Raw genomic sequence first — 23,306 nt, forward strand, 5'->3', positions numbered from 1 at the left:
AGTCTATACCTGCTTTTTGTTCTCTTGTTCTTTATTTTCTCCTGCACTTTTTATCAAATGGTGAGTTCTTATCACAAAAGCTGAAATCTTTGGGTTTATCAAACACTAAGTCACTATGGTCATGGACTATTGTATCTTGTATACCAAATCTATTCCATTGATCTACCACTCTATTTTATTTTTTTATTTTTTTTCTTTTTTCTATTTTCTTTTTTTTTTTTTTATTTAATAGCATTTTATTTACAGGATATATGCATGGGTAACTTTACAGCATTAACAATTGCCAAACCTCTTGTTCCAATTTTTCACCTCTTACCCCCCCACCCCCTCCCCTAGATGGTAGGATGACCAGTAGATGTTAAATATTTTAAAATATAAATTAGATACACAATAAGTATACATGACCAAAACGTTATTTTGCTGTACAAAAAGAATCAGACTCTGAAATATTGTACAATTAGCTTGTGAAGGAAATCAAAAATGCAGGTGTGCATAAATATAGGGATTGGGAATTCAATGTAATGGTTTACCACTCTATTTTAAACCAATTTTGATGATCACTGCTTTAAAATATAGTTTGAGATCTGGTATTCATAAGCTACCTTCTTTTGTAATTTTCTCCCATTAATTTCTTTGACCTTTTGCTTTTCCTAATGATTTTTTTTCTAGCTCTATTATATAATTCCTTTGATAGTCTGATTGGTATGGCACTGAATAAGTAGATTAGCTATGACAAAACTGTAATTTTTATTATATTGGCTTGTTCTACTGAGCAACTGTTCTTCCTCCAATTGTTTAGATCTGGCTCTTTTTTTTTTTTGGCTGAAGCAATTGGAATTAAGTGACTTGCCCAGGGTCACACAACTAATAAGTAAGTATTGACTTTAGGGCTGTCTGACTTTATTTGTGGGAAAAATGCTTTGTAATTTTGTTCATATAGTTCAAAATTTAAGCGAAGTTCCATTTATTTCTATGTTCTATAGTGTTTTCAATAAGAATAGCTGCTGTCAAAAGTTTTTTCAGTATCTGTTGAGATAAAATAATTTCTATTGGTTTTGTTATTGATCTGATCAATTATGTTGAGAGTTTATCTAATATTGAACTTATCCTGAACTCCTGGTATAAATCCTGCCTGGTCATTTAGTGTAGATCTTGTGATATATTGCTGTAATAGCCTTATTAGTATTTTGTTCAACATTTTTCATTAATATTCATTAAGGAAATTGATCTATAATTTTTTTCTGTTTTAGTTCTTCTTGATTTAAGTATGAGCACCATATTTGTGTCATAAAAAAGACTTTGGGAAGAGTCCTTTTCCATTTATTTTTCTAAAAAGTTTATGTAGTATTAGAATTAATTGGTTTTTTTTTTATTTTTTGGTAGAATTCAGTCATGAATCTATCTGGTACTGAGAATTTTTTCCTAAGGAGTTCATTAATGACTTGTGGATTTTTTTTGTCTAAGGTGGTGTGATTTAGGCTAATTTCCTAATCTGTTCATCTAAGTAATTTATACTTTCATAAATATACATTGTGAGATTGCGAGATTTATTGACATATAATTTGGTAAAACATTTTCTAATGATTGCTTTAATTTCTTCTTCTTTGGTGATGATTACACCCTTTTCATTTCTGATATTGGATGTTAAGTTTTTAAAATCAAATTAATCAATGATTTATCTATCTTATTGGGTTTTTTCTCCCATAAAACCAGCTCCTAGATTTAGTTATTAGTTCAATTTTTAAAACTTTTAATATTACTAATCTCACCTTTGATATTCAGGTTTTCTAATTTGATGCTCAGTTGGGGATTTTTAATTCGTTCTTTTTTTTTTAAGTTGTATGCTTGATTCATTGATGTATTGTTTCTCCATTTTGTCGATTAAGAATTTAGAAAAATAAATTTTCCCCTAAGTACTGTTTTGGCTGCATCCTATATATTTTGGTATGTTGTCTCATTGTTGTCATCATTCTCTTAAATGAAATTATTATTCCCATAATGTGTTCTTTAATCCACTTATTATTTAGAATTAGATGATTTAGTTTTCAATTCATTTTTAATCTCTCTTTCCACTGACCTTCATTGAATTTAATTTTTATGGCATTGTGATCTGAAAAAATATATATTTTATATTTCTGCCTTTTTACATTTGATTTTGAGACCTTTATGCCATCTTCCATAGTATATTTTTGTACAGGTACAATGTGCTGCTGAGAAGAAAACATAATTCTTTTCTGTTCCCATTCAGTTTTCTTCAAAAATCTGTCATATCTGACTTTTTCTAATATGCTATTTACTTCATTAATTTCATTCTTGTTTATTTTTTGGTTGGATTTGTTGAATTCTGCCACAGGGAACAATTGAGGTCCTCCATTAATATAGTTTTTGTATTTCTTCTTGTAACTTACTAAACTTCTCCTTTAAGAATTTGGATGCTATATAATTTAGTACATATATTTTTAGTCTTGATATTGATTTATTGTCTATGGTACCTTTTAGAAAGATGTAGTTTATTTCATTATCTCTTTTAATTAGGTCTATTTTTACTCTTACTTTATCTGCAGTCAGGAGTGCTACCCCTGATTTTTTTTTTTTTTTTACTTCAGTTGAAGCATAATAGATTCTGCTCCATCTTCTTAACTTTTCTTGTGTATGTTGCTCTGCTTCAAGTCTTTTTCTTGTAAATACCATATTTTAGATTTTATTTTGTTATTCACTTTGCTATCTTCTTCTATTTTATGGGGGAGTTCATTCTATTAACACTTATTTATATTACCTGTGTATTTCTCTGTATCCTATTCTTCTTTCTGGGTTTGTTTGTTTGTTTGTTTTGGTCTTTCTCCTTAAACCCTTTTATTCCTCTGCAGTGTTTTACTTCTGTCTACCATCTCTCCTGATCTGTCCTCCCTTTTGTCAGTTCCCAACCTACCTTTACTTATTCACCTCCCCTCCAACTATCTTGTCAGTTTATATTTGTATATTCAACTTATTGTGTCTATTATTCTTTCTTTTAGCCAGTACTGATGAGATGAAGGTTCAAATGATAGTCATTATTCACCTTCTCATTTTCCATTCCAATGCAAGAGATCTTTCACATTCTACCTTTCCCTTCCTTCTGTAGCCAGTGTACTCCTATTTATTACTCCTTATTTTTTTATGTCATTGCCTTAAATTTGGGTAATACCTGTACCCTATCTATGTGTATTCTTTTAGCCATACAGTTTTTTAAAGAAACACAATTTTCATTTTCTTGTGTAGAAATATAAAGTTTAGCTCTATTAAATTCCTTATGTTTTCTTTTCCCTTTTATGCTTCCCTTGAGCAAATTTTTTGGGTTAGTTCTGTTCTTCCCCTTATGAAAGCTTGAAATTTTTCTGTTTCATTGAATGACTATTTTCCCTTTGATGGATTACGCTTAATTTTGCTAAGTAAGTGGTGCTTGATTGTAATTCTCCTTTGTTTTCCAGAATATCAGCTCCAAGACCTCTGATCCTTTAATATTTCAGCTGCCAAGTCTTGTGTAATCCTTATTGTGATTCCCTGATATTTTATTTCTTTCTTTCTGGCCACATATATTTTTTACTTTATCTAATAGTTCTGTAATTTGTTTATAATGTTCCTTTGAGTTTTTATTTTGGAATCTCTTTCCTTAGGTAATCAGTGCATTCTTTCACTGCCTATTCTTCCCTAGTTTAAGGACATCAGGATAGTTTTCCTTAATAATTTCTTGAAAGATGCTAAGTCCTCCTTTTCATTATGACTTTCAGGTAGTTCAATAATTCTGACATTGCCTCTCCTGGATCTGTTTTCCAGGTCAGCTGTTTTTTCCATGAGGTATTGTACATTTTCTTCCATTTTTTCCATTCTTTTGAATTTGTTTGATTTATTCTTTATGTCTCATAGAATTATCATTAGCTTCAACTTCTTCAATTCTAACTTTTAAGGTTGTATGAAAATCAATTAGCTTTTGTACTTTATTTTCCATTTGGCCACTTGTATTCTTTAAGGAGTTGTTTTCTTCAGTGGATTTTTGTATCTCCTTTCCCATTTGGCCATTTCTAGTTTTTAAGCAGTTTTCCAAGCTTTTGACTATTTTTTTTTCATAATTGTCTTACATTGCTCTCCTTTTTTAAGTTTTTCTTTTCTCTCTTATATGATTTTAGAGGTTCTTTTTGAGTTCTCCCATGAGTTTCTAGGTCTGAGACCATTTCTTTTTTTTCCTTTAGGGTTTTGCCCAATAGATGTTTTGACATTGTTGTCCTCTTTCAAGTTTGTGCATAGTCTTCCCTATATATGGTTAGATTTTTGTTGTTGTTGCTTGCTTTTTTGTCTTTTTCTTTTTTTTTTTTACTCCTATCCTTTACTCGAGTGAAATAGATCCTTCCTGTTGATCTTCAAGGTTTTCTGAGCTAAAAAGTTATTTAACCCCATCTTCTTGCTGCTTCAGCTATCCTATGACCTGTCTTGGGCCATTATTTTATAATTGTCAGGAGGTAAACACAAGAGAATTACAGCAAGTTACTATTTACTCCACCAACTTGGCTGTACTATTAGCTCCTTTTGAAGGAGTATATTTCATTTCTATACCCTAAAAATACCAATACTCTGAAACAAAGTTCTAATTATCCCCACCATAGTAATTCATGGTTGATCATCACACAATGTTGCTGTTACTATGTATACTGTTTTCCTGGTTCTGGTTATTTCACTTTGCATCAGTTCATACAAATTTTTCCAAGGTTTTTTCTAAAATCAGCCTGCTAATTATTTATTATTGCACAGTAATATTCCATTACATTCATATGCCACAATCTGTCCATTGGCCTCCATTTTAAATGTAGGTCCTTGAGTCCATGACTGCCCTCTAACTAGAGAGACTGAGGGTACAGGTGGATGATTATTTCTTTCAAGATAATAAGATATGGATAATATTTATGCAAATTTGAATTTACTCTGTAACTAGAGATTGAAATGTTTTTCTCAGAGTCACCCAACCAGAACATGTCAAAATTGAGACTTGAACCCAAATTTTCCTGACTCCAAAGAAAGTTCTTCAGCTATTTTGTTATAGCTGCCCTTTGTGGTTCAGGAGGAAGAATATGAAATCTAAAACCAGAGGGGCCTATTTTTGTATCCCATATCTGCCAATAGATGTAGGACTTTGAACAACTCATTTAAACTCTCAGTTTCCAATCCTTATTTTTAAAATGAAAGGATTAGACTTCCTAAGGTCTTTTCCATCTCTAAATCTACGATTTGCACAAAGGATTTCAATTTTCTGTCCAAAATGACATTTTGTCCAAAGGGCTGGGATATAAACCCCCTTTTTTCTTCTCTAAGTGGTCTCTCTGCTCTTGATTTCTTCAAGCAGTCTAGTCTGGTTTAAGTTCTAGGAGAGCCTGACCTCTAAAGGGGGAGGGACAAAGCTCCTTCTTACACTCTTCAACTTCTTAAACTAGAAACAAACTATTTCAAGATTAGATCATGGCTCATGTCTAGGGTCTCCCCAAGTAGAAAATATAAAGATGATCACTGCACAATATGAACCAGTTATGGGCCAGGTATTTCTTTCCTATACAAAAGAGAGACTAAATCACAAAACATACTTATAAGCATTAATTGAAAGAATGACTTAAAACTAGATTCAGTAACTTAATTTATGACTACTGCTTCAATCTCTTCTAGGAAGTTGTCAATTAAACCTCATCAGAAAGCAATTTGTGGTCAACTATATTAATATTGTTTTAGATGCATGTTTACATATGGGCCAATGCATCTGTGTGTATGTGTATTTGAGGATATGTAGATATGTATGTATGTCACCTATATATGGGTCTATATAGATATATATGAGGAGGAATTATGGATGGGTGTGAAAGTATGTGTGTGAAATGTATCTGTGCTTAATTATAGCCTGCTTGGTGGAGGTTTCCAGATACACACACACACACACACACACACACACACACACACACACACACACCAGAGAACAAAAGAACAATATACAGGGAAGCAAAGAAAAGATGCTCACTCATGAATATAATTTCTTCTACTAATTTATTGTTATATATTTTGAATCCTCCCTGCTTGGCACATGACAATATTCTGTTTTGTTTTATTGAATAAAAAATTAAAATAGAAATAGGAAATGTTTCTATACCACCTCTCCTTGCTATACCTTCTTAGTAAAGCTTTCCCCATGCCCTTTTTTGGCCTTTCTTTCTACAAAAGAAAAGAAAGCACTTTCTGGGACTGCTCAATAGGGCATGGACATTTTTCATCTTAGAGCTATCCAAATCCCCCCCCCCCCCCCCCCCCCCCCCCCCCCCCCCCCCCCCCCACCCCCACCCCTGTATACTTTTACTGATGGTCATTTTCTCTGATGAAAAAATTCCCCTTAGAATCAATCAAGTGAACCCAATGGAACTCTAAACCCACAGTCACCTTCAGACTTGGACATGCCATTCTAGATCCTAACACTTGTACTCAAGAAAGGAAATAAAGAAGAAAAGGCATCTAGGAGATGTGAAGTTCACTTGGTGGAATTCTCTGTTCTTAGTGACCTCATGATAGCAGTTACCATGTTGTCCAAGTGGTAAAGGGCTAATTCATTACCCGTGCCTCAGTGAACTCTCAGAGTTGCATGATATCCCCAAGAGGACTGAAGGAAGCATTTATGAGAAAACATGAACCAGAATTGAACAAGAAATGAGCAAAGTTTTAATCTGCATCATTAGGGAAAATAAACATGCTGAAGAAAGCATATATACTTCAGCTGGTTCAGTGGGTAAGAGGAAAAATCAAATTTAACTGGATAAGATGCCTATAAAAGCACAGAACCTTTCTAAGGAATGTAAGAAAGGTGACATGTTCATTCGAGGTAGACCTGCTTTTGTCTAATGTCTCTGCCTTGGATGATATGAGCAGTTTAGTTAATCCCTGACCTTGCAGTAAGAAATTGCTTAGTAGTGGGTTTCAGACCCTCCTGGACAAACATGCTGAGCAGAGGTAGTTGTTGATTAATCAAGTTGTCTAAGTGCCACCCTGATCTTGCAACATATCATTAGTTTCAACAAAATGGGAAATGTACTTTTCGTATTGAACTGCACTTGAGATAGAAGAAACACTTTGCTGTCTTAAAATGCTACAACAAAGGAAGGTGAATGTGTCAAGAAATTTCTGGAGACATATGTAGCTAAATAGTACTAAGCAACTCATCTTAAAGACCCAAGGCCCTTTTTAGAAAAAATTTTTTTTTAATTTAAAACAAATTTTTTTGGTTTTGTGTATTCATTTCTTTTTTAAAAAATTAACATAAATGATAATAATATTTACTGCTTCTTGTGTAGTCTCATCTAAAAAAATATTGGATTTTTGTGTCTTGAAAACTGCTTCAAATCAACGGACAATCAATGATGATTTAGAAACATTTTTATGATCTGGAAATTTTCAATGCAATTGCATACTCTCCCCACTTCCCTGCCATCTTCTTTATATAACATTGTTGGTTACTTTGCTGCCCAGATTAGATAGAAGGTCCAGAGATTATAATACTTTCATCTTTTTCTCTAGGGCTTCATTGTTCTGATTGGTAACTTTTGCCACTCAACCTACTATTTCAGGCAGGCTTCAATCAAGTTTCATTTCGTTTCCTGACAATTACCAAGTATTAATTAAGCTCCTATTAAGTATTAAGCAATGTTTCCCAAACATCTCCCCAGAGTTGCCACTGCCTTGAATGAATATATTTCCTTCTCTACAGTTCTGGAACCAAATCAACTGGGCCACTGTTCCTTAATGGGATATGTAAATCTGCTTTTGTCCCTATTCACTTCCTCTTTAATTTTTTAGACCTTCCTGCCCTTCTCTGGTCATTATCCCCCTATGTGTGTTGTCTCTCTATATTAGAATGTAAGCTATTTTTGAGAAAGGGCCACATTTGCTTTTGTGTCTGTATTCCTAGTACTTAGCTTAGTACTTGGTACAAAGTACTTAGTCAATAAATCCCTTTTCATTAATGTATATAATTTATTCCATTTGACCCATATTTGAGTTTTATTTCCAATTCTAATGTTTGATCATTTAATTACTTCGCCTCTGAGCGGCATTATAATTTCTAAATCTGGAAAAAGGGTCATTTCATCTTTTTGCAACTTCTTTAATCCAAATGGCCAGTTTGTGATATCAGGGCCTTTTAATCAAAAGTTAAAATATGAAGATGTTAAATAAAACTTGTGCCTTATAAATAGCAAGTGTGTCTTTGCTCCATGATCTCCAACCCTACTGATCTGACTTTCTAGAGAATAGATAGGATTTATTGAGGCTACAACTTGAATAGGAGCACATTTGTTCATTTCAGTACATCACCTAAGTGCCTCTAATTCTTGTAATGGGCAAAATCCCAAGAAGTTTTAGGTATAAACTAATTCATCTAACCTTCTTACCATAAATACCATCTGTCTTTCATCTGATGTTCACCTAAAATGTAAAATGATATTTCCCATCAACTTCTATAATATTCTGTGCCTTGTTGTTATTAGTTTTGTCTAACTCTTCATGACCTCATTTGAGGCTTTCTTGGTAAAGATACTGGTATGGTTTACTATTTCCTTCTTTAGCTCATTTTACAGATGAGAAAACCGAGACAAATAACATTAAATGACTTGCCCAAGTCACACAGATAATAAATATCTGAGGCCAGATTTGAACTCAGGTCTTGATGATGTCAGTACTTTATCCAGTGTTATCAACTAGTTGCTTTATTGCATTCCTTCATTCCATTTGTCTATAGTGATAGTTTTAATTATTATATTAATATTAATATATTAACATGCATATAATATAGCCAAAGACTACATCAGAGCTTTACCAAAATAAAATTTGTGCGATTATTTTGGGTACCAAAATTCATTGATTTGGGCAACACATACTATTTATTTATTTGCAATAATACCTGCTTATTCCCAACTTCCTGGAATGATCAAAGTTTCATTTAGAATTCCTGAAAATGTTCCTCAAAACTTTAGACTTTAATCTACAAATTATATTCTAAAATGTTCTTCTGTACAATACTCTTCTGAAATATATTCTTTCAAGTAAAAAGACTACAAATTTTGTCTAATTAATTAAAATTATAATGCATTTTGAAAATTCATGGTGCTGGTAAAATTTAAAATATGAAGTAAAGTAGCCTTGCAGTACCAGATCTCAAACTGTATTACAAAGTGATAATCCCCCAAACAATCAGATACTGGCTAAGAAATAGAATGGTGGATCAATGATATAGATTAAGTACATAACACTCAGTATACTAATCTTATCATAATAATCTAATTTTTCAAAAACTGAAACTTCTAAAATTTGGCAGGGAAATTACTATTTGAGAAATTTTGCTGGAAAATCTGGAAAACAGTTCAGTAGAAAGTAGGTATAGACCAATATCTCACACTATATAAAGAAATAAGGTAAAAATGGATACATGATTTACACATAAAGGGTGATATCATAAGCAAATTATATATGTTGGGGAGAATGTGGGAAAATTGGGACACTAATGCACTATTGGTGAAGTTGTGAACTGATCAAACCATTACAAAAGTATTTTGGAACTATGACAAAGAACTATAAGTTTTTACATATCTTTTGATCCAGTAATATTACTCTTTGATCCCAAGGAGATCAAAGGAAAAAAGAGAATGGCCTAAATGTGCAAAAAATTATTTATAGAAGCTCTTTTTTGTAATGGCAAAAAATCAGAAATTTAGAAAATATCCATCACCATGGGGAATAACTGAACAAGTCATGGTATAGGATTTTGATAGCATATTTTCATGTTATAAGAAATGAGAAGAAAGATGATTGCAGAAAAATCTGGGAAGACTCATATGAACTTCTAGATTGTTTGCTTTAGCAAGATGTATCCCAAATTTAGAACAGGGAAAGTCAAGATTATAATTTTTATTAATAACAATCTATAGTTATTTGTATCCTGGTTTCATTCAAAATAGACATTGTACTTAGAATTAATTTAATGCTCTTATTTTATGTATATATATATATATATATATATATGTTCAAACTTTGGAATAGAAATAACAAATGTGTCTTTACAATTTCTTTTTTTCCCATGTAAATGGATTTCATAGTTCATAAATTACCCTCAATCTCCCCCCAACTTATTCTTATTGGTCGAGAAATGTATAATATCTAGAAAGTGTCAGTGCTGAACTAGTAAGATTTAAATTCAAGAATATCTGCAGTCTTTACTATGAAATGCTAGGTTTCTTCTCATTTTCCTCCTCTCCTACTTTTCTTCTATTCCTCTTTCTCCTTGTCTTCCTTTTTCTCCCATGATAACTCAAAAGAAAACAAAAGTAATTTTGTAGAATTGGTGGTAGAAAAGCTAAAGATGTTTTTTTTTTTTTCTCTTTTGGTCCCAATAAGCTGGAAAAGTTTCAATCCAAAATTCAACGGAAACATTATTTTGTGTTCATTGTGTTCATGTGTTCAATAGCTAAGAAGTTAAGACTCAATAACTTCAAGAACAGTTCAGTGATGCCCTGGAGGACTTGAGTTCAAGTTGGATCTGAGACACCTGACATCTCCTAGCTGTGTAATATCGCTACTAGTTCTGTATCCCAAAGAGATCATTAAAAAAGAAAAATGCTCGACACACTCAAAAATATTAATAGCAGCCCTTTTGGTGGTGGCAAAATACTGGAAATTGAGGGGATCCTCATCAATTTGGGATTGGCTGAATAAACACAAAAAGTAGCAAGACATATGTTTACAGAAGTCTTTATTTCATAATAAGCTGATATAGAAAACACAAAGAATTAACAATAGCTCAAAAGTAGTCAACATAATACTCTCTTTTGCATGAATTCCACATTTACCCTAGGGACCTACACAAGCCTTCTGCATTATCATAAGACCCTAAGGATTTGGATTCTTTTCAGAAAGGAAATGAACTTGAGGTTATTACAGAGGCAACTCTCAGACATTCCATTGAGTATTACCCTTATGGTAGTTACTTTCTCAGCATATGGGCTAAATTAGGATGAGGTTGACAGGCCTCAAACTCATGAGTGAGTTAGGGAGATATCTCTTTCCCTGGCAGGATGGGCAGATGAGAATAATTTGTTCCAATGGCCATGGAGGCAGCTGAAGCAGCTCTGTGGAGCACTAGAGCTTGGTCAGAGATCAGACATCAAGGTAATCTACTGCATCCTGAGCCATCACCTTTTCTCTCGACTTTTGTCCATCCACTAGTCATCCACTAGCTAGTGACTCTGGAAGAGAGTAACTATTGTATAATTCTGGCTCACTTAAATCCAATTCATGTGCAAGGCAAGATATTACCCACTAGGAAATGTTTTACCCAATTATTATCAATTGTCAATAAATCTGACAATTGATGAATATTTATGAATTCAGAATTTATTCTGAAAATATAAATTATTTAAATTAACAGATCAGAAAATAGAAAACTTCAATAATCCCACTTTAGAAAAAGAAATTTTAGAAATTTAGAAAAATTAGAAAGCAAGCTATCAATGAACTTACTAGGAAAAAATCTCCAAGGCCAGATGGGTTCACAAGTGAAATTTACCAAGTATTTAAATTAATTAATTAAATTAATTCCAATACTATCTAAGCTATCTAGAAAAACAGGTAAAAGTCCTAAAGTCAGGAGGACCTGAGTTCAAATCTGATCTCAGACACTTAACACTTCTTAGCTGTGTGACTCTGGGCAAGTCACTTAATCCCAATTGTGTCAGCAAGTAAAAAAAGAAAAAAAAAAAGAAAGAAAAGCCCAACCAAACTCCTTTTATGACACAAATATGGTGCTGATACCTAAACCAGGAAGAGTTAAAACAGAGAAAGAAAATTATATACCATTTTCCCTAATGAATACCAATACAAAAAATTTGAACAAAACCATAAGCAAATGAGATAATTTTTATTATATTAAATTAAAAAGCTTTTGTACAACAAAACAGTGAAATGAGGATTAGAAGGCAACCTTTTGACCCAGTAATATCACTAGTAGTTCTGTATCCCAAAGAGATCATTAAAAAAAGAAAAATGCCCTACACATTCAAAAATATTAATAGCAGCCTTTTTGGTGGTGGCAAAATATTGGAAATTGAGGGGATCCTCATCAATTAGGGAATGGCTGAATAAACTATGATATATACGTGTAATAGAATACTATTGTGTAATAAGAAATGATAAACAGACAATTTTCAGAAAAATCTGAAAAGATTTGTAAGAACTGATGCAAAATAAAATGAGCAGAGCCAGGAAAATACTGCACACAGTATCAGCAACATTATGTTATCAACTATGATTGACTGAGTTCTTAATAACATAATGTTTGAAAACAAATATGAAGGATTCATGAAGGAAAATGCTAAATATAACTTTAAAAAGCTGATAACTCTGAATATTGATCAAAGAATTTTTTCCATTAATTTTAATCTTTCTCATGTTTTTTCTTCCTTTTCATCTGTTTCTTCTTTCACAACTGTGACTAATATGGAAATGTTTTATATGACAGCACATGTATAAGCTAGGTCAAACTGCCTACCTTCTTTGGAATGGTGGGGGGAAAGGAGGGAAGAAGGGAAAGAGAGAGGGAAAAACTTTGGAATTCAAAATATTGTAAAAATTAATGCTAATGATAAATGTGGAAATACATTTGGAAGAATTGCACATGTTTAACCTGCATTGGATCACTTGCTGTCAGGAGAAGGGGGAGGAAGGGAGAAAAATATGGAACACAAGGTTTTGCAGGGGTGAATGTTGAAAACTATTTTTGCATGTATCTTGAAAAATAAAAAGCTATTATAAAAATGAATTCTAAAAATTTTCTTTTCATGTATCTGGGGGGGAAATACTATCATATTTTTTAAAAAGAAATCACCCAGGATGTCACTAATCCTCTTCAAAAATGAAAGACCCACTATCACCATCACCAATATTGCAATTAACCAAACAAACTTCCAGCCTTATGTTTCTACCCTCAAGATCTGGGCAGCTACTAGAAAAAAACAAAATTGTAATAGCTAAGCAAGCAACCTCTCAGAAGTCCAGTTGAGTCCTTCCACCCATGCAGATTTCTGGTCTATACTTGAAAGGAAAACAAATATGAAATTGTTAAATATTTAATTCCTTTTTTCATTGAACCTTCAGTGTCTGAATAACTTATCATAGTAACAGATGACAAACTCCAGGTTTATTGTCTTCCATATGTGACTTAATACTTTGATGTTCCTCCCTTTCCAGGCCTAGTTCAATGCACAGTCCCTTATGTTTATTTCCTGAAAGATTAATATTATCTAGCAGTTCCCCTCACTCCAAAGTCGCCAAAAATTCAAATCAAGAGAAAATCATCCTTCTTCCAACCAAAAGACTGTATGTGATATCTTTCTCTCTGGGGACAAATAGTTAAGTTTTGCCACTGCCTTATTCTTTCAATAGCAACTCCCAGTGAAAAAAATTGTTGGGACATACAGTATTTCCCTCCCACTGTTTTACTTTTAATCTTGGTCTGCTCTAAACCCTAATGCACTTCTTCAGTTCATGCTTAAGTTCTTTCAAAATTTCTATAAAAAGAATGACATCCCCTTCTTCCCTCTCTCATTTTTAAAGTAGGCCCAGCATAAAGATTTACTCCCCCTGATCAACCTTCTGTACAATGAAATTATAAAGATATTTCTTTAAAAATATTAAGTTTTGAAAATAAAATATGTCTAAGGAAACATGCCAATGAAAAGTTTAAAAAACACAGAAGAAAAATAGAAATTCAGAAGGGAATACACAAAAAGTAGGACAATGTGGGTATTGTCACAGTGTATTTAACATATATTTTTAAAAATATATAATAGTTACATGTTTTCATATGAAATCTTCTTCCTGTTTCTTTATATATTTGTGTTCATATTTGTTAAGTTTATAATGGAAAAAAATAAAGTGTATCTTTCAAAGATGACCAGGTCATTGCACAATGGAAATCCTTTTTTTAAATGTTATAATCCCACAATGTAGTAGTGATAAGTATTTTCATTCATTCACCATTTAGTCATTCACAAATTACTTATTAGCACTTACTATTTGTAGTGCACTAACTTAGGTGCCAGAGAAGATAAAAATATAATTAAGATGAAATCTCTGACCTTGTAGAGCTAATTCAGTCGAAAAATACGTCATTCACAGTGATTATCTGACTAAACTCACAAAATTTATTCAACAAGGATTTATCTGTTACTCACTACATGCCAGGCAGTATGCTATGTATAAAGACAGAAATGAAACAATCCCTGAGGTCAAGGAACTTTCATTCTATTTGCAAAAGTAGGAGAGGGAAGTGATGTGGATATAATATAAACATAGATAAGTAAATACAAAATATTGAAAAATAAGTATAATAGAGAAAAAGCATTAACAAGTAAAAACTGTCATGTATAATTCAATTCAAATGATAAAATGATCAATAAGACAGTAGACACTGTCTTAACTACAATAACAATAATAAACAAAAACAAAACCCTGATATTTTTCTTCTACTCTCATCCACAAACCTTATGTCTTGATCTTGCATCTAATGGAATAATTTAAGAAATTCCACATTACAAAAATGGTCTTAGCCTTGGGTTGTTATAATATCTACATATATATAGAACTAAAAGTTTGCTACATTCAACATTATCATTATCCCTTATCTATATGAAACATATTTTCAGACAGTCAACCAAGGATAGTTACTAATATAAAGGTTGAAATGGCTACTTGGGCTACTACAGTAACTTTCAAGTATATTAAAATATTTTGAAGAATGAAGCCATAACACAATTGGCTGAAAGATTTTACCTGAAGGAATAACCCATTCTGCATATTTTATTAGAACATTTTTATTTATACAAATTATTACTCTGAACTTATAAAAGAAAGGAGAAGATTGTTTTCTGAGCACTGAAAATTAAAGAAACATTTATTCTTTTCTGTACTAGATAATTGGATCTTTGCTCCAAAAAGTGATTATAAGACTACCTAAAATATACTTTGCCTTTTCTTCAAGTTGACCCTCTAAAATCTGACTTCAGTTATATTGATCCAGATTCTGATTTTCAGATCTCGTTAAAGTATCACATTTTATAAGGGAAACATATCTGCTATTAAGTGCTTTCTTTCATTTCTCAGTTAACGATTGTTTGTTTCATCTTTACTGAAATATTCCCCATTATCTCTAAATCAGGTATCTTTATAATATATACATGTATTTGTACATATGTGTATGTATGTACAAATACCTACTTGTGTGCATACAGAATTCAGTAGGAGGGGATGAAACAATTGAAATTCAATAGAAAAAAAAAAGGCAAATCTATGTTGAAGATCCTCTAACACCTAGATCTTGCCCATCCTAAACTTCTAAAAGTTCATGTGACTTTGCTCACATTTTAGTCACCCCAAAAGTGACTAAATTCATCAACCTTTGAAATTATTACACCATCAAGTCAGATATGTCCCTAGACTTTAGGAAGACAGTTTTTTGACAATTTCAGTAGAAAAATATGTGAGACCCCATGTGCAGAAACTTTCAAAAGAAAAAGTTCCTATGATCAGAGATTTAGTACTGCAAAGGACTTTAAAGGTTATCTAATCAGAACTCAGAATTGTATATAGAAGAGGAAACTCAGGTTAAAAGTTCAAATGATTGGTCCAAGTTTACACAATTGATGAGTGGCAAAGAGGGATGCAAATATAAGTCCTTTAACTGTAGATCTAGTTTGGGGGGAGTTCCGTACTATACCTCATCAGTCAAAGAGAAATATAGGAATTTTAAAATTGTAATTCTGATAATATAATCATAAATAATCTTAATGCAAAGGAAAATAAAGATATAAAGAAACCTATTCTTGTGGGCTTGTCTGAGTCAGGCTAGTCTCCTCATACAAATCTGATAACAAAATAAAATGAGATACTTGCAGTTATTTAACAATACAGAACCACAGCAAGGAAAGAATATCCAACAAGAATATACAGTGAGGACACTTGTATAGATTCAGCTGAACATAATTTTCTTGCCTCTGAGTTGCCAAGTAGCAGACAGGCTGGAGTTCATTTTGGCTTCTTTTTTCAGATGACTAGGAAATGATGTCACTGGCCTGAACCAATTAAGTTTTGAGGATGGTTTTAATTCATTTTAATAGCCTAACCTGCAAAGTTACAGATTTTAAGAAATATTCTTCCTACACACCACTGGAAAACCACATAGGGCCAACAACCATCTCCATTCAAATTCAAAGAAGACAAAGAATCTTGCTCAGGCACAAAGTGATGATTTAAGAACTGAAGCTAAAAATATAAGCAAAACAAATAAAATGCCAACCAATATTTTTTAAAAACTGTGCATCTGGTAAAACCTACAAAAAACAGTCAAAAGAAAAAAGCAAGAATTCAAAAGAATAATTGAATTTTTTTTAAGAATTCAAAAGAATAATTGAATTTTTTTAAAGTACTACATAAATAAATACCCATGAGAAATAAAGCAAAAATTTCTTTAAAGGAAAAAAAAAAAGATCTCCAATAAAGAACTAGAACAATTAGTTGGAGGAGAAAGTTTTAAACTTTATCCTGAAAACTAGGATAGAACAGAAATTGATGACTACATGAGGAAGCAAGGAATGTTAAAACACAAGATTTAAAAATAAATATATTTGATACATAAGAAAAACACCTAAAATATATATCAAGGAAAAATGATTTAAGAATCATTACGCCCCCCCCAAACACATGATTTTTTAAAAATTCATGGATACTGTGAATGAGAAATCCTAAATGAAAAATTCCCAGATCTATTATACCCAGAGGACAAAATGAAGATAGCAAATAATTTACTTTTTGCCTTCTAAAATTAAAAGTTTCTGATATAGCAAAAATGCAGAGCTCCCATTTCAAAGAAAAAATATTACAAGCAGCCAAAAGAAAGCAATTCAAGGATGAAAGAATCACTGTGAGGATCATACAAAACCTGGTAGCTTATTATTTTAAATGAGAGATCTTGGAATACAATATTCCAAAAGGTGAAAATATGTTTATAACCAAGAATAAATTAACCCAGATAGTTGGATATAATTTAACATGTAAGACCTTTAAGAGAATTTGGAACTTTCTAGTATTTTTTTATGAGCAGAACACGGCTGAGTAGGTACTTTGAAATATAAACACAAGTCAAGATAAGTCAAATTTATTTTAGCAATTGGAAAAGATTACATAATGATGTTGGTCCAAATGTTGTAACTGGGTGTATTCCTTTCAAAACAAATATTTTCAAAAGGTAGTGAGGAAATTAAAAAGAAAAAAGAAAAACAAAGGACCTGAAATACTGTTTTGAAGGTTTGAAAAAATAGAATGAGGATAAAAAGAATACTTTAGTATAGAAAATAGGAAGAAAGGCAATGGGATTTCCAAATTCTCAACACTGAATGTACAAACATGGAGGAAAGAGAGGATAAAGCATCAGATGAGCCTTACTTATTTGGAAATAGTCAGGGATTGGGGAGTGGGAGAGTTAAGGGAGAAGATAATACCAAGGAGAAAACAGGTAGAAGCAAAACAAATTGCCTGATCCTGAAGTGGAGATTTAAAGGGGAGGAAATAAATAACAAAAGTCTGGCTGGGTGTTCATAAATTGAGAATAAGCTAAACATATCATAGTGTATAAATGCAATATAGTTTTATTGTACCAAAAGAAATAATGAAAGAAACAGTTGAAGAGAATCTTGGTTCATATTAATTGATTCGTAACAAATTGAGTAGAACCTGGAAGAAAAAAAAAATAATATTGTAAAGATAAAAACTTTAAAAGACACTGACTAGAGTACCATGTCCCTGGTGGACTTATTATGAGGCATATTACTCATCTTGACAAGGAGATGATAAATTCAAATAATAGACAAATGTTTTTTGAGGAATAGATATTTTTTGAACATAGCTACTGTAATGGATTTAATTTGACTATACTTATTTTTTTTCTCTTTCAATTTTTAATGGGGGCAGTGAGTCAGTAAAACAATACACATTTATTAAGTAGTTACTGTGTGTCAGATATGCTAAGTATAGGGATAAAAAAAATAAATAAAAACTTAAGAGTACTTACCTTCTAGGAGATTATATTCTACTGGGGGAAATACAACAAATAAAATGAAGTTGAAAAGCTAGTGCAGCCTTTGCTAGGTTTGAGGAAAAAGCAAGGGAAAGTATTTATGTAGAGCCATGGTGGCTAAGTCTGGAAAGTCAAAAATCAATCTGAAAAAAACCATGAAACTGAAACTTGGCTGGCTTAAGCTTGTCACCAAAATGGAGGCTCCCCAGAAAAAACTCACTAGTGGAAGAAGAAGAAGAAGAGGATGGTGGAAAGATATTTAATCAGGTGTTAATGTCCAGAAGAAGGAAGCAAATGTCTATGATTTCAAGCCCTTCCCCCTACATCTCCAGGAGAATCCCTTATAGGACAAAGTATTTTCCCCAGACCCTACTCTAAAAATGACAGATAATAAAATTTCTTTGTGGTCATTCCTAAACAATTTTCTTCCTCACTGCATGATTAGCTCTGAACTTCTTCACCCCATTCTCTAAGTTTTACCAGGCAAAAACTTCTCCCAGCTCCATCATTTCCTCCTGAAAAATACACTGTCCACATCTCCTGACTGTTAATAAAAGGAAGAGAGTGTCAATAATAATGGTGGTAAAGAAAAATAGAGCCAATGAAACACTTAAAATGCATAAAAGAAAATAGAAATTCAAAAAAATTTTCAAAATTCAAAAGGAAACACCAACAGGACAGTTTTGAAAGTAATGTATTGACTATACTATCAATTTGGGAAAAAAAAAAGTAATGTGAAATGAAGATTCTCAGTTTCATATACAATTTTCTTTTGTTTTCTACAGCATGCACTTTGTACTGACCATAGCTCATCCTTAGAATCCAATTTTTTCTCATCTTTGCCTCAGGTTCACTCTCTTTGAGATTTAACTTGAGTACAATCTTGTATATGAAGCTTTTCCTTATCCCAATTTCCAGTTTCATTTCCCCCAAACTACCTTGTATTTAGCTTATTTGCCTTTCTTTTTGTGTGTTTAAATTTAGAATTTGAAAAAAAATAAAATAAAATAAACCTTCTCCCCACTCTTAAAAATATTCACTAGACTTTGTCATCCCCTCAATCTGTATCTCTCCTTTTCTTAGCATTCTTAAACATGCAATCTTCACTCACTGCTTTCATATCTCTCCCTCTTAATCTTCAACCTGATATAATCTAATTTCTGATTTTGTCACTCAACTGAAATTCTTCTCATCAAAGTTACCAATGATCAATACCAATTTACAAATCTGGTGATTATTAGTCCTTATCTTTAGTTAACTTTTCTGTTGCATTTGACACTATTAACCACCCTTTTCTTGATTCTGTCTCCCATCTGCTTTTTTCCATTTAGCTCTTACCTTTCTGACTATTCCTTCATATTATGCTCCTGAACTGTGGATAATCCACAAAATTCTTTGGATAATCCACAAAATTCTTTCCCATACTGCCTTTTCTCTTCTCTCTCTACCTTTTATCCCTTGATATCCTCATTAGCACCTATTTTATTAATAACCATAACAATGTAGATGATGCACAGATATATCTAGTCAGATTCTCCCCCGAGTTTCAGTCTTACATCAGCAGCTGCCTATTGGAGATTTAAAATGGAATGTTTCAAAGACACTTTAGACCAACTCAGACAACTTGCCTCGTTTCTCTTCAGTCTCATGCAACCTTCAAAACTATTGCCAAAGTGATTTTCTTTAAACAAAAAACTGACCTTGTAACGCACCTACTGGCTAAACTCCCCATTTGTCTCTAAGATAAAATATAAACTCCTCTGTTCAGCACTAAAAATCCTTAACAACCTCATCCCAATCTGTCTTTCCAAGCTCATTGACAATATTCTCCCTGTTGCACAATGTGATCCAAACTGGCCTTTCTATTAGTCACAGAATATTCCATCTCCCATCTTTGTACTTTGTATTGATAATAGTCAATTCTTGGAATTCACTATCTTCTCATTCCTCATAGAATCATATCTTTTCAAGACTCATCTTCTACATGAAATCTTTTCCCATCCTTTCCAACTGCTAGTACCTTCCCTCCCAGATCACTTTATATTAGTTTTTTTATATTCTCTACATTTATATTTATTTTCTATATTTATTCTGTTACATATTTATACATGTATTTGTTGTTTTTTCCAGCAAAATATAAACTCTCAAGAGGAGAGTTTATTGCTTAATTGATTGACTGACTGATTGGTTGGTAACTCATAGCTAATAATAGTGGAAAGTTCTATTCTTGTGTTAACACATATAGAAGGCATAACATGAATTTCCTTTTCAGTTCTAACATTCTATATTTTCAGAGAATATAAACTCCAAGAGAACAGGGATTATTTCAGTGTTTGTCTTTTTTATTTCCATCTCCTAATTAAGTGTCTGGCACATAATAGGTGCTTAACAAATGCATGCTGATTGATTGATAAGTTATAAGTCATTGTAGTCATAGGTCAGGGTAGTCATGACAATGGATAGAGAACCATCCTTGAAGTTAGAAGGACCTGAGTTCAAATCTCACCTCAGACACTTAATACTTGCTAGCTGTATGACCCTGGACAAATTATTTAACCCCAATTGTCTTGAACACAAGGGGGGAGGGAAGGGAGGGAGGAAAGGAGAGGGAGGGAGAGAAGGAGAAAAGAAGAGAGATAAGTTATGGTTCTCATCTTTATGGGCTCAAGATGAGATATCTCTTAGAAGGGTAAAAATGCTGCAATATTTTTTCACATTTGGATTCTAGTTTCTGCATTGTTCTTATTTTCCAAATGACTCAGGAGAATCAAAAGAACCTGAGTTCAAATTGATAATGTATTGGGTAGGATTATGATATATAATAACATTTCCTTGTTATCTCAAAATCTTTCTTTTTTAACTTCTACATGGCTCCAAAAAGATTGAGTATTTAGAAATTTGGGGGTTCCAAGATGACACTTGGGATAGTGAAATGAATTCCACTTTCACATCTTTGCAAAATTTCACTTTGAAGACTGAAATTTAAGCAGGTCACTATTCAAAAATGGATCCTTTTGTCTTCATTTATAGGCCAAGACTTTTCTAAGAGAGAAAGGCTTTTCTCCAACCTATGTATCCTAGTTCTATAAAAATGGCTTCATACAACTAGCATGATATATTGGTGCCATGCTAATCTCTTTTACATAAACCATGAAAACCTCACCATTGGAGAGTCCTTATTTTGTTTTGGTTTTGTGACAACCCCAAATCTTTAAGACAGCCAGTTTGGGGTTTGGCTATGTGGAAACAGATGAAACTAAATTCCGAGGAGATCAAAATCAAAGCTATTGAAAAGTCTCAACAAAATCTAATCTGACCCAAACTGCTGAGCCCTGTGTAGTTCTCGTCTTGGTGCATGGATAGTTATGAAGTGAAAATTAGCAGTTTCACACAGTTTTAATTAGTAACAGTTATTTGCAACTACTTTACAGATTTTCTTAAACTGAGATTTAGCTTTCTTGGTGGTTCAAAGAACTTTAAGCTATCAAGAAATTCTAGAAGGGCTAGAAATCTTTCCTTTTTTCTTCTTCTTTCTTGGCTTGAGCCCAAGGATTGATTTTTCTATATGTTTTCCTGTTATTACTGATCACCTAACATTTAGTGCTAGATATTAGTTCCTGGCATTAGTACATGGTGTGATGCCTCAACTTACAAATTTCTTTTAAAATTTCTAGTCAACCCTTAGGACTGGCCTAAATGGTGAGTAAAGGCTCAATTTAATTATGCCAAATATTTACATGAGGAAACTGAGGTACAGTATGCTTACTTATGCATACAATCACATATGCATATACACACAAACAAAAAAGTAGAAAGGAAAAGTTAAATATTCTCTGTTTAAAATCAGAACATTTGGCAGTGGCTGATTGTTTCTTAAAACTAGTGCCAAATTATCTTTCCAGAGCTCAAATTTAAAAGAAAGGAAAAAAGATAAAAAAAAGATAAGCAAAAAATAGCAACAAAAAGTAATCTAACCACAGAAAATTATTTTGGTAACATGGAAAACCCAAACCCAAACTGAAAAGGGGACAAAAATGTCAAAACATCTATAAGCAAAACCCCAAGAAAAACAGGAAGTGACTTCAAACCCGGAAAGAACTCATAGAAGAGCTCAAAAAGGAGCTTAAGAATCATATAAGAGAGGTAGAATAAAAATTGTAAAAAATAAATGACAGTGATTCAAGAGACTTATAAAAAAGAGCTTGGAAAAAGAAAACAACTGTCCAAAAAGAGAGAGAGAGAGAGAGAGAGAGAGAGAGAGAGAGAGAGAGAGAGAGAGAGAGAGAGAGAGAGAGAGAGAGAGAGAGAGAGAGAGAGAGAGAATTGGCCAAATGGAAAAGGAGATACAAAAATCCGCTGACTGGAAAAAAAGCTGACCTGAAAAATAGAAACAGAAGAGAAAATGTCAGAATCTTTAGATACCCTGAAAGTCCTAACCAAAAGGAGGATCTGGGTAGTATCTTTCAAGAAATGAGGAAAGAAAAACTTTCTTAATCTCCTAGAATTAGAGGGCAAAATATGTATTGAAAGAATCCCCCAATCACCTCAGGAAAGAAATAACAAAATAAGAACAACAAGAAACATTATAACTAATTTACAAAACTATCAGGACAAAGAAAAAATACTCCAAGCGGGCAAGAAAAAGGCAATTCAAATATCAGGGAACCACAATCAGGATTATTGACTTGGCAGCTGCAACATTAAAGATCAGAGACATGCAACATGACATTCTGAAAGGCAAAGGAGCTAGGACTAAAATCAGGAAGCATATGTATAATCTATATCAAATTGCCTATCATTTTAGGAAGAGAAGTGGATAGGGGTAGAAAAAAGAAATATATGGAACTCAAAATCTTGCAAAAATGAATGCTAAAAATTGGTTTGACATGTAATTGAGGGGGAAACATTATTAAGGAAGGGATCTCAAAGAAATCACATACCTCTGTAAAAGAACTCAAAGTATGAATGATGGTCCTCATAGACAAACATATATTACCCACCTGTAAATAATGTATCTTTCTTCTTCTCAACCACTATTTCTGAAAGGATATTAAAAGATTTCAAGATAATGTTTTGAAAAGAGAAGAAGATTATACTGACATTTTTAATGAGGAAAGAGAAGAATGCATCCACA

The sequence above is a fragment of the Sarcophilus harrisii genome, chromosome 3 (assembly GCF_902635505.1).
Source record: "Sarcophilus harrisii chromosome 3, mSarHar1.11, whole genome shotgun sequence".
Taxonomy (NCBI): domain Eukaryota; kingdom Metazoa; phylum Chordata; class Mammalia; order Dasyuromorphia; family Dasyuridae; genus Sarcophilus; species Sarcophilus harrisii.